This window comes from Oncorhynchus kisutch, linkage group LG19 (assembly GCF_002021735.2).
Source record: "Oncorhynchus kisutch isolate 150728-3 linkage group LG19, Okis_V2, whole genome shotgun sequence".
NCBI classification, from domain to species: domain Eukaryota; kingdom Metazoa; phylum Chordata; class Actinopteri; order Salmoniformes; family Salmonidae; genus Oncorhynchus; species Oncorhynchus kisutch.
This window is the reverse complement of record NC_034192.2, coordinates 59,159,175-59,175,130: the sequence shown is the minus strand read 5'-3', so window position 1 is coordinate 59,175,130 and position 15,956 is coordinate 59,159,175. Positions and strand designations below refer to the sequence as shown.

Here is a 15,956-nt window from a genome sequence, read left to right as displayed (position 1 = left end):
GGGAGTTCCTTACTAAGACCCAGACAACCAGGTGAGGGGAGTTCCTTACTAAGACCCAGACAACTAGGTGAGGGGAGTTCCTTACTAAGACCCAGACAACTAGGTAAGGGGAGTTCCTTACTAAGACCTAGACAACCAGGTGAGGGGAGTTCCTTACTAAGACCCAGACAACTAGGTAAGGGGAGTTCCTTACTAAGACCGAGACAACCAGGTGAGGGGAGTTCTTTACTAAGACCTAGACAACCAGGTGAGGGGAGTTCCTTACTAAGACCCAGACAACTAGGTGAGGGGAGTTCCTTACTAAGACCCAGACAACTAGGTGAGGGGAGTTCCTTACTAAGACCTAGACAACCAGGTGAGGGGAGTTCCTTACTAAGACCTAGACAACCAGGTGAGGGGAGTTCCTTACTAAGACCTAGACAACCAGGTGAGGGGAGTTCCTTACTAAGACCTAGACAACCAGGTGAGGGGAGTTCCTTACTAAGACCCAGACAACTAGGTGAGGGGAGTTCCTTACTAAGACCCAGACAACCAGGTGAGGGGAGTTCCTTACTAAGACCCAGACAACTAGGTGAGGGGAGTTCCTTACTAAGACCCAGACAACTAGGTAAGGGGAGTTCCTTACTAAGACCCAGACAACCAGGTGAGGGGAGTTCCTTACTAAGACCCAGACAACCAGGTGAGGGGAGTTCCTTACTAAGACCTAGACAACCAGGTGAGGGGAGTTCCTTACTAAGACCTAGACAACCAGGTGAGGGGAGTTCCTTACTAAGACCTAGACAACCAGGTGAGGGGAGTTCCTTACTAAGACCTAGACAACCAGGTGAGGGGAGTTCCTTACTAAGACCCAGACAACCAGATGAGGGGAGTTCCTTACTAAGACCCAGACAACTAGGTAAGGGGAGTTCCTTACTAAGACCCAGACAACCAGGTGAGGGGAGTTCCTTACTAAGACCTAGACAACTAGGTAAGGGGAGTTCCTTACTAAGACCCAGACAACCAGGTGAGGGGAGTTCCTTACTAAGACCTAGACAACCAGGTGAGGGGAGTTCCTTACTAAGACCTAGACAACCAGGTGAGGGGAGTTCCTTACTAAGACCTAGACAACCAGGTGAGGGGAGTTCTTTACTAAGACCTAGACAACCAGGTGAGGGGAGTTCCTTACTAAGACCTAGACAACCAGGTGAGGGGAGTTCTTTACTAAGACCCAGACAACCAGGTGAGGGGAGTCTTTACTAAGACCTAGACAACCAGGTGAGGGGAGTTCCTTACTAAGACCTAGACAACCAGGTGAGGGGAGTTCTTTACTAAGACCTAGATAACCAGGTGAGGGGAGTTCCTTACTAAGACCTAGACAACCAGGTGAGGGGAGTTCCTTACTAAGACCTAGACAACCAGGTGAGGGGAGTTCCTTACTAAGACCTAGACAACCAGGTGAGGGGAGTTCCTTACTAAGACCTAGACAACCAGGTGAGGGGAGTTCCTTACTAAGACCCAGACAACCAGGTGAGGGGAGTTCCTTACTAAGACCCAGACAACCAGGTGAGGGGAGTTCCTTACTAAGACCTAGACAACCAGGTGAGGGGAGTTCCTTACTAAGACCTAGACAACCAGATGAGGGGAGTTCCTTACTAAGACCTAGACAACCAGGTGAGGGGAGTTCCTTACTAAGACCTAGACAACCAGGTGAGGGGAGTTCCTTACTAAGACCTAGACAACCAGGTGAGGGGAGTTCCTTACTAAGACCTAGACAACCAGGTGAGGGGAGTTCCTTACTAAGACCCAGACAACCAGGTGAGGGGAGTTCCTTACTAAGACCCAGACAACTAGGTAAGGGGAGTTCCTTACTAAGACCCAGACAACCAGGTGAGGGGAGTTCCTTACTAAGACCTAGACAACTAGGTAAGGGGAGTTCCTTACTAAGACCCAGACAACCAGGTGAGGGGAGTTCCTTACTAAGACCTAGACAACCAGGTGAGGGGAGTTCCTTACTAAGACCTAGACAACCAGGTGAGGGGAGTTCCTTACTAAGACCTAGACAACCAGGTGAGGGGAGTTCTTTACTAAGACCTAGACAACCAGGTGAGGGGAGTTCCTTACTAAGACCTAGACAACCAGGTGAGGGGAGTTCTTTACTAAGACCCAGACAACCAGGTGAGGGGAGTCTTTACTAAGACCTAGACAACCAGGTGAGGGGAGTTCCTTACTAAGACCTAGACAACCAGGTGAGGGGAGTTCTTTACTAAGACCTAGATAACCAGGTGAGGGGAGTTCCTTACTAAGACCTAGACAACCAGGTGAGGGGAGTTCCTTACTAAGACCTAGACAACCAGGTGAGGGGAGTTCCTTACTAAGACCTAGACAACCAGGTGAGGGGAGTTCCTTACTAAGACCTAGACAACCAGGTGAGGGGAGTTCCTTACTAAGACCCAGACAACCAGGTGAGGGGAGTTCCTTACTAAGACCCAGACAACCAGGTGAGGGGAGTTCCTTACTAAGACCTAGACAACCAGGTGAGGGGAGTTCCTTACTAAGACCTAGACAACCAGATGAGGGGAGTTCCTTACTAAGACCTAGACAACCAGGTGAGGGGAGTTCCTTACTAAGACCTAGACAACCAGGTGAGGGGAGTTCCTTACTAAGACCTAGACAACCAGGTGAGGGGAGTTCCTTACTAAGACCTAGACAACCAGGTGAGGGGAGTTCCTTACTAAGACCCAGACAACCAGGTGAGGGGAGTTCCTTACTAAGACCCAGACAACCAGGTGAGGGGAGTTCCTTACTAAGACCTAGACAACCAGATGAGGGGAGTTCCTTACTAAGACCCAGACAACCAGGTGAGGGGAGTTCCTTACTAAGACCTAGACAACCAGGTGAGGGGAGTTCCTTACTAAGACCTAGACAACCAGATGAGGGGAGTTCCTTACTAAGACCTAGACAACCAGGTGAGGGGAGTTCCTTACTAAGACCTAGACAACCAGGTGAGGGGAATTCTTTACTAAGACCTACCAGGTGAGGGGTGTTCCTTACTAAGACCTAGACAACAAGGTGAGGGGAGATCTTTACTAAGACCTAGACAACCAGGTGAGGGGAGTTATTTACTAAGACCCAGACAACCAGGCGAGGGGAGTTCCTTACTAAGACCTAGACAACCAGGTGAGGGGAGTTCCTTACCTAGACCTACCAGGTGAGGGGAGTTCTTTATTAATTAGAGACCTTAATTCATCGAGTACAAGCCCCCCAGGATCGACTTTGTGAAACCCTGCGCTAGAGTCCAATGTCACCTCTATTAGCAATGACTAACCAACCAGCTGACGCTTTGTCCTACTTCTGAGTGAGAATGAGTCACCTGTGCTCCCAAAACAGACCACTAGATGGCAGTAAATGTCCCTATATTCATACCTTGCTTTATTGTTTGCACTGTAGGGTACTAAGGGGTAACTGCCCCCCCACCCCCCTGTAATTCCACAAGATGTCACCAAATTATTTCCCCACCACTTCCCTTGCTGCCACTGCTCTTGCTCAACAAAAATGTCCTCTATGACATCACAACCTTTGGAGATATTTCAACAAAACTGTTTTGTGGTAAGTTGATCAAGTTGTAGATATATTCCAATGAAGTGAGATCTATACTTGTTTTTTAAAATATACAAGTAGGAAAGCCTTAAGCTAAATAATACTCTTGTTTAGAGAGAACAATGTCTATATTTTTTTTTGTAAACTAGTAATATGTTGGATGAGTGTGTTGGGCACCCCCCCCCCCCCCCCCACACACACACACACTTGGTTTATTTTTAGGTTTATGGTTATGAATGTGTTTTTACCTGTCATTTAGACAATGACTATCCTAGTTAGCACTAGTTTATGCTAACTTGCTAGCTAGCAACTTCACTAGCAGTAAATGCTAGCCAGCGATCTAGTTAGCATAAGCTGCTATGGGTGCTAGCTAGCAACCTTACTACCAGATCGATCGTCTGAGGTGAAATACATCAAAAAGATAACGTAACTTAATTGCAGTTGTAAAATGTATCCACCAGTGACTGATAACTTTTATAGTTAATGTTACTTTATAGCATTTTAGCTATTTTACACAGCATTTTATGTCATATAGCTAGATAGCTAGCTACGTAAAAAATAAACACTTTTCAATTGGTATCTTTCCCCCTGTTTTCAGTCACAGATGGGGACTGGATTAGGTGTGAGCAGTGCAGGAGGTGGCCTCGTGAATTGTGCTCCAATTTTACTGGGGATAGCTTCATTTGTGACATATGTACAAATTAGAATCGTGCAATAGCAGAGCATAAGAGAGTTGCCACATCAATGTTACGCTGAATTAATTAGTTAAGTTATTATTATTTGATGTTCTTATTTATAATCCATTTCACTATTATATTCTAAGTAATACTTTTTGTTTATTATTAAAAACAACTATTGAACATCTTTTGCTCCTGAGTGTCATTTTAAAGACTGCTGGGATTACCCTGGTACTTAAAAAAACGCACCTTTTCTAAAAACAATATTTCATTAAATAACAACAGCAAAAAAAGATGTCCTTTTATAGTTTATTCGCCTAAGCATGACCTTTATCCACGACCAATTTTCTTTCCAAATGTTCCTTTTTTGTGTCAGCAAATAGACATTGGGCTAGTTACCTCCTTGCCTGGTTAACTGTATCACGTTCACTAGTCCAGCCTCTAGTTAGATAGGCCTATGATATGAATGGCTGCAAAGATTGCGTGGATAAGTTCAAATTTGGATAGGTTTATTAGAGTGAATTTTACACATGATTGAAAATATGTTGGTTAATGTTTCTCCATGGTTCCATTTAATTTGTATTTTGTAAAATCAAAGGCCCAGTGTACAGCAGCCTACAAATGATGTACAACAGTTCAATCCATTAGGTTTGTGTTAAAAGAGCTGACTATTGGAAAACCAGCTTTCCTTCCGCTGCCCTTGATGTTGAATATTTACCCCTCCCCCATTATCTGGGGCAAAAGTGAAAGCAACATACATGGCAATTTCAATTACAAGCCAAGCTATATACGCTGCCATGCACTCCATCAAACCATATCAGACCGTTAAGGGCCATATAAGGCGGCGTTTAGACGGCAGCCCAATTCTGATCTTTTTTTAAACTAATTGGCATTTTGACTAATCAGATCAGCTCTTGAAAAGACCTGATGTGAAAAGATCTGACGTGCTTCGTAAAATGACCATTTTGTGGAAAAATATCAGAATTGGGCTGCTTGTGTAAACGCTTTTTGTTGGCTTTGTAATGTTTCCTCTTCTACATAGGAGCAAGCCCCAGTCTTGAATAATCAGTGGACGTTTATATTGCTTCAAATATAGGGAGTCTACTGATGATGCGCATAATGCAGTGATTCTGCTTCCTGATATTCTTTAACGAAAGCTTATGGAGATAGGCCCAGAACTAGACAATACAAAGGGAAAAAAGCTGATATCTTTCAAAGTTGTATTGGGGTTCCCGAGTGGAGCGGTCTAAGGCACTGCATCTCAGTGCAAGAGTGGTCACTACAGTCCCAGGTTCGATTCCAGGCTGTATCACAACCGTCCTTGATTGGGAGTCCCATAGGGCTGCGCACAATTGGCCCAGCGTCGTCCGGGGTAGGCCGTCATTGTAAATAATAATGTGTTTTTAACTGACTTGCCTGGTTAAGTACATGCTATTGTCATCAATTATCTATCTGTTACGCAAAAATAGTAAGGTGAAGTTAGCACACATAACCAAACACTAGCGACTACCCTAAAAATATTTGCAAATAAAAGTCCTTGTCTGAGAAAAAAACAATGAACTATCATTGACTTTTAAATTATGATAAACCTGGCCATTAACATTTTTGGGTATGGAGCAAGAATATTTTACATTTATATGATTTGGACTCCTGTAAAAATCGAGATATCAATCAAAATTGATATTTTGTCCTGTTTATTTGCATTGATTTCATGTTGGGCATTTATTGTGAAAGGAACTACGGCCCTACTGCTGCGCCTGTTGGTGCTGAGTTTCCGCTGCATATACATGTCCAATTAGCTTCGTTGAGCTAGCTATTCAGGGACATCTCTGGCGGCGGACTGCTGTGACCGTGCCAGACAAGGATCGGAGCTTAAGTGCAGTAAGTGTCTGGATACCTTTATAACACATGTTGGATTTGATACTACTTTTTTTTGAGGGAGGGGTTGTGGCTGGCAGTTAATTAGGGCTTTAGTTGAAACAGGGGACGCACAGCTGGCCTGAAACAGATGCTTGGGATACTAGGCTATTAGCGGACATATTACATTTATTTGGGCGTTTACATGTTTGCAACATGTTGGACGTTGACTTGGTATCATTTTTTAAAACTGCATTGTTGGTTAGGGGCTTGTAAGTAAGCATTTCACTGTAAGGTCTACCTACACCTGTTGTATTCGGCGCATGTGACAAATACAATTTGATTTGATTTATCCAGATCGAACGATATACATGCAGCGATTTGCTCCAGATCAAGCTGGTCTGCATCGCGTGGATCCATTTATCTGATCAAGCCAATAGTAGGATTGTGCGTCCGGATCCATTTACACGGTCGGTTCATTTGACGTAATTATGATGAATATTGTTGGCTATATTTTCACTGACCCTCACTCAAACCAGAGCTGGCTGGTTTTTGCACAATGTTATGCAGTTGTGTGATTAGGCTATGCTATGCGAACTCCCATTGTAGCTTAAGAAATGCGTTACAATGTAGCCTATATAGCTTAATATGTAGCCATTGAGGCCAGTGATTGGTTAAACGTGGGGCTGGAACAGAGGTTTTTAGCCCAAATGCCACCTAACCTAACGTAGCAGGACTAAGACAAACCGCCCATTGTCAAAGTTCAATTTTAGAATGAGATACCAAATATCATCAAATCAATGCTGCCTTTGTATTAGGTCTTCAGCCTATTGTTGTATTGGATTTGACACACCGGCTGTCTGACTGATTGACATTTTGTCAGAAGAAGACAGATTTATAACAACTGTTGTTGTTTGTGAGTAACCAATAAGACATATTTGCTACAGACTGATTGTTGTGTGTGTGTGTGTGTGTGTGTGTGAGACCACCATAAGGAGGCACCCATCAGTCGTGCTTATGCATTGAGTTATTATGGCCTGTATCCATTGAATTGAGCTATCTCGTGAGAACCCTGTGAACCTTAATTCAATTTAAAGATACAGTAGCGCCTCTCATAGACATTCTACAGCCGCCAGCCAGTCTATGGAATACCTGTGTTTTATCGTTACTCCTGCAGCCATCTTTGGTGTAATTTCATCAACCAGTAGTAGACCCGTGCACGAGCTACACAAATACCTTTGCAGTTTCTCACATAACGGGTTACAGACAGAGACATGCGTTTCAAAATGTCCCCTGTTACATCTGCAACAAAGCGGAACTGGATGGATGCAACACTGGTTACATTGTAACAACGGGTTCAGACTGGGTTACATTGTAACAACGGTTAATATAATCTAGTTCAGACTGGGTTACATTGTAACAATGGGTTAATAGAATCTAGTCCAGACTGGGTTACATTGTAACAACAGGTTAATAGAATCTAGTTCAGACTGGGTTACATTGTAACAACGGGTTAATATAATCTAGTTCAGACTGGGTTACATTGTAACAACGGGTTCAGACTGGGTTACATTGTAACAACGGGTTAATAGAATCTAGTTCAGACTGGGTTACATTGTAACAACGGTTAATAGAATCTAGTTCAGACTGGGTTACATTGTAACAACGGGTTAATATAATCTAGTCCAGACTGGGTTACATTGTAACAACGGGTTAATAGAATCTAGTTCAGACTGGGTTACATTGGAACAACGGGTTAATAGAATCTAGTTCAGACTGGGTTACATTGGAACAACGGGTTCAGACTGGGTTACATTGTAACAATGGGTTAATATAATCTAGTTCAGACTGGGTTACATTGTAACAACGGGTTAATAGAATCTAGTTCAGACTGGGTTACATTGTAACAATGGGTTAATAGAATCTAGTTCAGACTGGGTTACATTGTAACAACGGTTAATATAATCTAGTTCAGACTGGGTTACATTGTAACAACGGGTTCAGACTGGGTTACATTGTAACAACGGTTAATAGAATCTAGTTCAGACTGGGTTACATTGTAACAACGGGTTCAGACTGGGTTACATTGTAACAACGGGTTAATAGAATCTAGTTCAGACTGGGTTACATTGTAACAACGGGTTAATATAATCTAGTTCAGACTGGGTTACATTGTAACAACAGGTTAATATAATCTAGTTCAGACTGGGTTACATTGTAACAACGGGTTCAGACTGGGTTACATTGTAACAACGGTTAATAGAATCTAGTTCAGACTGGGTTACATTGTAACAACGGGTTAATATAATCTAGTTCAGACTGGGTTACATTGTAACAACGGGTTCAGACTGGGTTACATTGTAACAACGGGTTAATAGAATCTAGTTCAGACTGGGTTACATTGTAACAATGGGTTCAGACTGGGTTACATTGTAACAACGGGTTAATAGAATCTAGTTCAGACTGGGTTACATTGTAAAAATGGTTAATAGAATCTAGTCCAGACTGGGTTACATTGTAACAACAGGTTAATATAATCTAGTCCAGACTGGGTTACATTGTAACAACGGTTAATAGAATCTAGTTCAGACTGGGTTACATTGTAACAACAGGTTAATAGAATCTAGTTCAGACTGGGTTACATTGTAACAACAGGTTAATAGAATCTAGTTCAGACTGGGTTACATTGTAACAACAGGTTAATATAATCTAGTTCAGACTGGGTTACATTGTAACAACGGGTTCAGACTGGGTTACATTGTAACAACGGTTAATATAATCTAGTTCAGACTGGGTTACATTGTAACAACGGGTTCAGACTGGGTTACATTGTAACAACGGTTAATAGAATCTAGTTCAGACTGGGTTACATTGTAACAACGGGTTCAGACTGGGTTACATTGTAACAACGGGTTAATAGAATCTAGTTCAGACTGGGTTACATTGTAACAACGGTTAATAGAATCTAGTTCAGACTGGGTTACATTGTAACAACGGGTTCAGACTGGGTTACATTGTAACAACGGTTAATAGAATCTAGTTCAGACTGGGTTACATTGTAACAACGGGTTCAGACTGGGTTACATTGTAACAACGGGTTAATAGAATCTAGTACAGACTGGGTTACATTGTAACAACGGTTAATAGAATCTAGTTCAGACTGGGTTACATTGTAACAACGGTTAATAGAATCTAGTTCAGACTGGGTTACATTGTAACAACGGGTTAATAGAATCTAGTCCAGACTGGGTTACATTGTAACAACGGGTTCAGACTGGGTTACATTGTAACAATGGGTTAATATAATCTAGTTCAGACTGGGTTACATTGTAACAACGGGTTAATAGAATCTAGTTCAGACTGGGATACATTGTAACAATGGGTTAATAGAATCTAGTTCAGACTGGGTTACATTGTAACAACGGGTTCAGACTGGGTTACATTGTAACAACGGGTTAATAGAATCTAGTTCAGACTGGGTTACATTGTAACAACGGTTAATAGAATCTAGTCCAGACTGGGTTACATTGTAACAACAGGTTAATATAATCTAGTTCAGACTGGGTTACATTGTAACAGGTTAATATAATCTAGTCCAGACTGGGTTACATTGTAACAACGGGTTAATAGAATCCATTTCAGACTGGGTTACATTGTAACAGGTTAATATAATCTAGTCCAGACTGGGTTACATTGTAACAACAGGTTAATATAATCTAGTTCAGACTGGGTTACATTGTAACAACGGGTTCAGACTGGGTTACATTGTAACAACGGTTAATAGAATCTAGTCCAGACTGGGTTACATTGTAACAACAGGTTAATATAATCTAGTTCAGACTGGGTTACATTGTAACAACGGGTTAATAGAATCTAGTTCAGACTGGGTTACATTGGAACAACGGGTTCAGACTGGGTTACATTGTAACAATGGGTTAATATAATCTAGTTCAGACTGGGTTACATTGTAACAACGGTTAATAGAATCTAGTTCAGACTGGGTTACATTGTAACAATGGGTTCAGACTGGGTTACATTGTAACAATGGGTTAATAGAATCTAGTTCAGACTGGGTTACATTGTAACAACGGTTAATAGAATCTAGTTCAGACTGGGTTACATTGTAACAATGGGTTCAGACTGGGTTACATTGTAACAACGGGTTAATAGAATCTAGTTCAGACTGGGTTACATTGTAAAAACGGTTAATAGAATCTAGTCCAGACTGGGTTACATTGTAACAACAGGTTAATATAATCTAGTTCAGACTGGGTTACATTGTAACAACGGGTTCAGACTGGGTTACATTGTAACAACGGTTAATACAATCTAGTTCAGACTGGGTTACATTGTAACAACGGGTTCAGACTGGGTTACATTGTAACAACGGGTTAATAGAATCTAGTTCAGACTGGGTTACATTGTAACAACGGGTTCAGACTGGGTTACATTGTAACAACGGTTAATAGAATCTAGTTCAGACTGGGTTACATTGTAACAACGGGTTCAGACTGGGTTACATTGTAACAACGGGTTAATAGAATCTAGTTCAGACTGGGTTACATTGTAACAACGGTTAATAGAATCTAGTTCAGACTGGGTTACATTGTAACAACGGGTTCAGACTGGGTTACATTGTAACAACGGTTAATAGAATCTAGTTCAGACTGGGTTACATTGTAACAACGGGTTCAGACTGGGTTACATTGTAACAACGGGTTAATAGAATCTAGTACAGACTGGGTTACATTGTAACAACGGTTAATAGAATCTAGTTCAGACTGGGTTACATTGTAACAACGGTTAATAGAATCTAGTTCAGACTGGGTTACATTGCAACAACGGGTTAATAGAATCTAGTCCAGACTGGGTTACATTGTAACAACGGGTTCAGACTGGGTTACATTGTAACAATGGGTTAATATAATCTAGTTCAGACTGGGTTACATTGTAACAACGGGTTAATAGAATCTAGTTCAGACTGGGTTACATTGTAACAATGGGTTAATAGAATCTAGTTCAGACTGGGTTACATTGTAACAACGGGTTCAGACTGGGTTACATTGTAACAACGGGTTAATAGAATCTAGTTCAGACTGGGTTACATTGTAACAACGGTTAATAGAATCTAGTCCAGACTGGGTTACATTGTAACAACAGGTTAATATAATCTAGTTCAGACTGGGTTACATTGTAACAGGTTAATATAATCTAGTCCAGACTGGGTTACATTGTAACAACGGGTTAATAGAATCCATTTCAGACTGGGTTACATTGTAACAGGTTAATATAATCTAGTCCAGACTGGGTTACATTGTAACAACAGGTTAATATAATCTAGTTCAGACTGGGTTACATTGTAACAACGGGTTCAGACTGGGTTACATTGTAACAACGGTTAATAGAATCTAGTCCAGACTGGGTTACATTGTAACAACAGGTTAATATAATCTAGTTCAGACTGGGTTACATTGTAACAACGGGTTAATAGAATCTAGTTCAGACTGGGTTACATTGGAACAACGGGTTCAGACTGGGTTACATTGTAACAATGGGTTAATATAATCTAGTTCAGACTGGGTTACATTGTAACAACGGTTAATAGAATCTAGTTCAGACTGGGTTACATTGTAACAATGGGTTCAGACTGGGTTACATTGTAACAACGGGTTAATAGAATCCATTTCAGACTGGGTTACATTGTAACAGGTTAATATAATCTAGTCCAGACTGGGTTACATTGTAACAACAGGTTAATATAATCTAGTTCAGACTGGGTTACATTGTAACAACGGGTTCAGACTGGGTTACATTGTAACAACGGTTAATAGAATCTAGTCCAGACTGGGTTACATTGTAACAACAGGTTAATATAATCTAGTTCAGACTGGGTTACATTGTAACAACGGGTTAATAGAATCTAGTTCAGACTGGGTTACATTGGAACAACGGGTTCAGACTGGGTTACATTGTAACAATGGGTTAATATAATCTAGTTCAGACTGGGTTACATTGTAACAACGGTTAATAGAATCTAGTTCAGACTGGGTTACATTGTAACAATGGGTTCAGACTGGGTTACATTGTAACAATGGGTTAATAGAATCTAGTTCAGACTGGGTTACATTGTAACAACGGTTAATAGAATCTAGTTCAGACTGGGTTACATTGTAACAATGGGTTCAGACTGGGTTACATTGTAACAACGGGTTAATAGAATCTAGTTCAGACTGGGTTACATTGTAAAAATGGTTAATAGAATCTAGTCCAGACTGGGTTACATTGTAACAACAGGTTAATATAATCTAGTTCAGACTGGGTTACATTGTAACAACGGGTTCAGACTGGGTTACATTGTAACAACGGTTAATATAATCTAGTTCAGACTGGGTTACATTGTAACAACGGGTTCAGACTGGGTTACATTGTAACAACGGTTAATACAATCTAGTTCAGACTGGGTTACATTGTAACAACGGGTTCAGACTGGGTTACATTGTAACAACGGGTTAATAGAATCTAGTTCAGACTGGGTTACATTGTAACAACGGGTTCAGACTGGGTTACATTGTAACAACGGTTAATAGAATCTAGTTCAGACTGGGTTACATTGTAACAACGGGTTCAGACTGGGTTACATTGTAACAACGGGTTAATATAATCTAGTACAGTCTGGGTTACATTGTAACAACGGTTAATAGAATCTAGTTCAGACTGGGTTACATTGTAACAACGGGTTAATAGAATCTAGTCCAGACTGGGTTACATTGTAAAAACAGGTTAATATAATCTAGTTCAGACTGGGTTACATTGTAACAACGGGTTCAGACTGGGTTACATTGTAACAACGGTTAATAGAATCTAGTTCAGACTGGGTTACATTGTAAAAACGGTTAATAGAATCTAGTCCAGACTGGGTTACATTGTAACAACAGGTTAATATAATCTAGTTCAGACTGGGTTACATTGTAACAACGGGTTCAGACTGGGTTACATTGTAACAACGGTTAATATAATCTAGTTCAGACTGGGTTACATTGTAACAACGGGTTCAGACTGGGTTACATTGTAACACCGGTTAATACAATCTAGTTCAGACTGGGTTACATTGTAACAACGGGTTCAGACTGGGTTACATTGTAACAACGGGTTAATAGAATCTAGTTCAGACTGGGTTACATTGTAACAACGGGTTCAGACTGGGTTACATTGTAACAACGGTTAATAGAATCTAGTTCAGACTGGGTTACATTGTAACAACGGGTTCAGACTGGGTTACATTGTAACAACGGGTTAATAGAATCTAGTTCAGACTGGGTTACATTGTAACAACGGTTAATAGAATCTAGTTCAGACTGGGTTACATTGTAACAACGGGTTCAGACTGGGTTACATTGTAACAACGGTTAATAGAATCTAGTTCAGACTGGGTTACATTGTAACAACGGGTTCAGACTGGGTTACATTGTAACAACGGGTTAATAGAATCTAGTACAGACTGGGTTACATTGTAACAACGGTTAATAGAATCTAGTTCAGACTGGGTTACATTGTAACAACGGTTAATAGAATCTAGTTCAGACTGGGTTACATTGTAACAACGGGTTAATAGAATCTAGTCCAGACTGGGTTACATTGTAACAACGGGTTCAGACTGGGTTACATTGTAACAATGGGTTAATATAATCTAGTTCAGACTGGGTTACATTGTAACAACGGGTTAATAGAATCTAGTTCAGACTGGGTTACATTGTAACAATGGGTTAATAGAATCTAGTTCAGACTGGGTTACATTGTAACAACGGGTTCAGACTGGGTTACATTGTAACAACGGGTTAATAGAATCTAGTTCAGACTGGGTTACATTGTAACAACGGTTAATAGAATCTAGTCCAGACTGGGTTACATTGTAACAACAGGTTAATATAATCTAGTTCAGACTGGGTTACATTGTAACAGGTTAATATAATCTAGTCCAGACTGGGTTACATTGTAACAACGGGTTAATAGAATCCATTTCAGACTGGGTTACATTGTAACAGGTTAATATAATCTAGTCCAGACTGGGTTACATTGTAACAACAGGTTAATATAATCTAGTTCAGACTGGGTTACATTGTAACAACGGGTTCAGACTGGGTTACATTGTAACAACGGTTAATAGAATCTAGTCCAGACTGGGTTACATTGTAACAACAGGTTAATATAATCTAGTTCAGACTGGGTTACATTGTAACAACGGGTTAATAGAATCTAGTTCAGACTGGGTTACATTGGAACAACGGGTTCAGACTGGGTTACATTGTAACAATGGGTTAATATAATCTAGTTCAGACTGGGTTACATTGTAACAACGGTTAATAGAATCTAGTTCAGACTGGGTTACATTGTAACAATGGGTTCAGACTGGGTTACATTGTAACAACGGGTTAATAGAATCCATTTCAGACTGGGTTACATTGTAACAGGTTAATATAATCTAGTCCAGACTGGGTTACATTGTAACAACAGGTTAATATAATCTAGTTCAGACTGGGTTACATTGTAACAACGGGTTCAGACTGGGTTACATTGTAACAACGGTTAATAGAATCTAGTCCAGACTGGGTTACATTGTAACAACGGGTTCAGACTGGGTTACATTGTAACAACGGTTAATAGAATCTAGTTCAGACTGGGTTACATTGGAACAACGGGTTCAGACTGGGTTACATTGTAACAATGGGTTAATATAATCTAGTTCAGACTGGGTTACATTGTAACAACGGTTAATAGAATCTAGTTCAGACTGGGTTACATTGTAACAATGGGTTCAGACTGGGTTACATTGTAACAATGGGTTAATAGAATCTAGTTCAGACTGGGTTACATTGTAACAACGGTTAATAGAATCTAGTTCAGACTGGGTTACATTGTAACAATGGGTTCAGACTGGGTTACATTGTAACAACGGGTTAATAGAATCTAGTTCAGACTGGGTTACATTGTAAAAATGGTTAATAGAATCTAGTCCAGACTGGGTTACATTGTAACAACAGGTTAATATAATCTAGTTCAGACTGGGTTACATTGTAACAACGGGTTCAGACTGGGTTACATTGTAACAACGGTTAATATAATCTAGTTCAGACTGGGTTACATTGTAACAACGGGTTCAGACTGGGTTACATTGTAACAACGGTTAATACAATCTAGTTCAGACTGGGTTACATTGTAACAACGGGTTCAGACTGGGTTACATTGTAACAACGGGTTAATAGAATCTAGTTCAGACTGGGTTACATTGTAACAACGGGTTCAGACTGGGTTACATTGTAACAACGGTTAATAGAATCTAGTTCAGACTGGGTTACATTGTAACAACGGGTTCAGACTGGGTTACATTGTAACAACGGGTTAATATAATCTAGTACAGTCTGGGTTACATTGTAACAACGGTTAATAGAATCTAGTTCAGACTGGGTTACATTGTAACAACGGGTTAATAGAATCTAGTCCAGACTGGGTTACATTGTAACAACGGGTTCAGACTGGGTTACATTGTAACAATGGGTTAATATAATCTAGTTCAGACTGGGTTACATTGTAACAACGGGTTCAGACTGGGTTACATTGTAACAACGGGTTAATATAATCTAGTTCAGACTGGGTTACATTGTAACAATGGGTTAATAGAATCTAGTTCAGACTGGGTTACATTGTAACAACGGGTTAATATAATCTAGTTCAGACTGGGTTACATTGTAACAACGGTTAATAGAATCTAGTTCAGACTGGGTTACATTATAACAATGGGTTCAGACTGGGTTACATTGTAACAACGGGTTAATAGAATCTAGTTCAGAC

At 40.6% G+C, this 15,956-nt stretch overlaps 1 protein-coding gene across 2 annotated transcripts in view; it reads left to right on the top strand.

Annotated features, from left to right (window-relative positions):
- The first annotated feature begins 6,024 nt into the window (after window positions 1-6,024).
- The window catches only part of LOC109878347 (sideroflexin-1), a 30,951-nt gene continuing 21,019 nt past the window's right edge, over window positions 6,025-15,956 (top strand). Inside the window, exons 1-2 of one of the 2 annotated variants that reach the window (XM_031798087.1) lie at window positions 6,036-6,134; window positions 6,468-6,580. The gene's annotated coding sequence lies outside the window, so the exon portion shown is untranslated. Of the gene's footprint in view, window positions 6,135-6,467; window positions 6,581-15,956 lie in introns of both variants that reach the window. The other variant, XM_031798086.1, reaches the window with a different exon arrangement.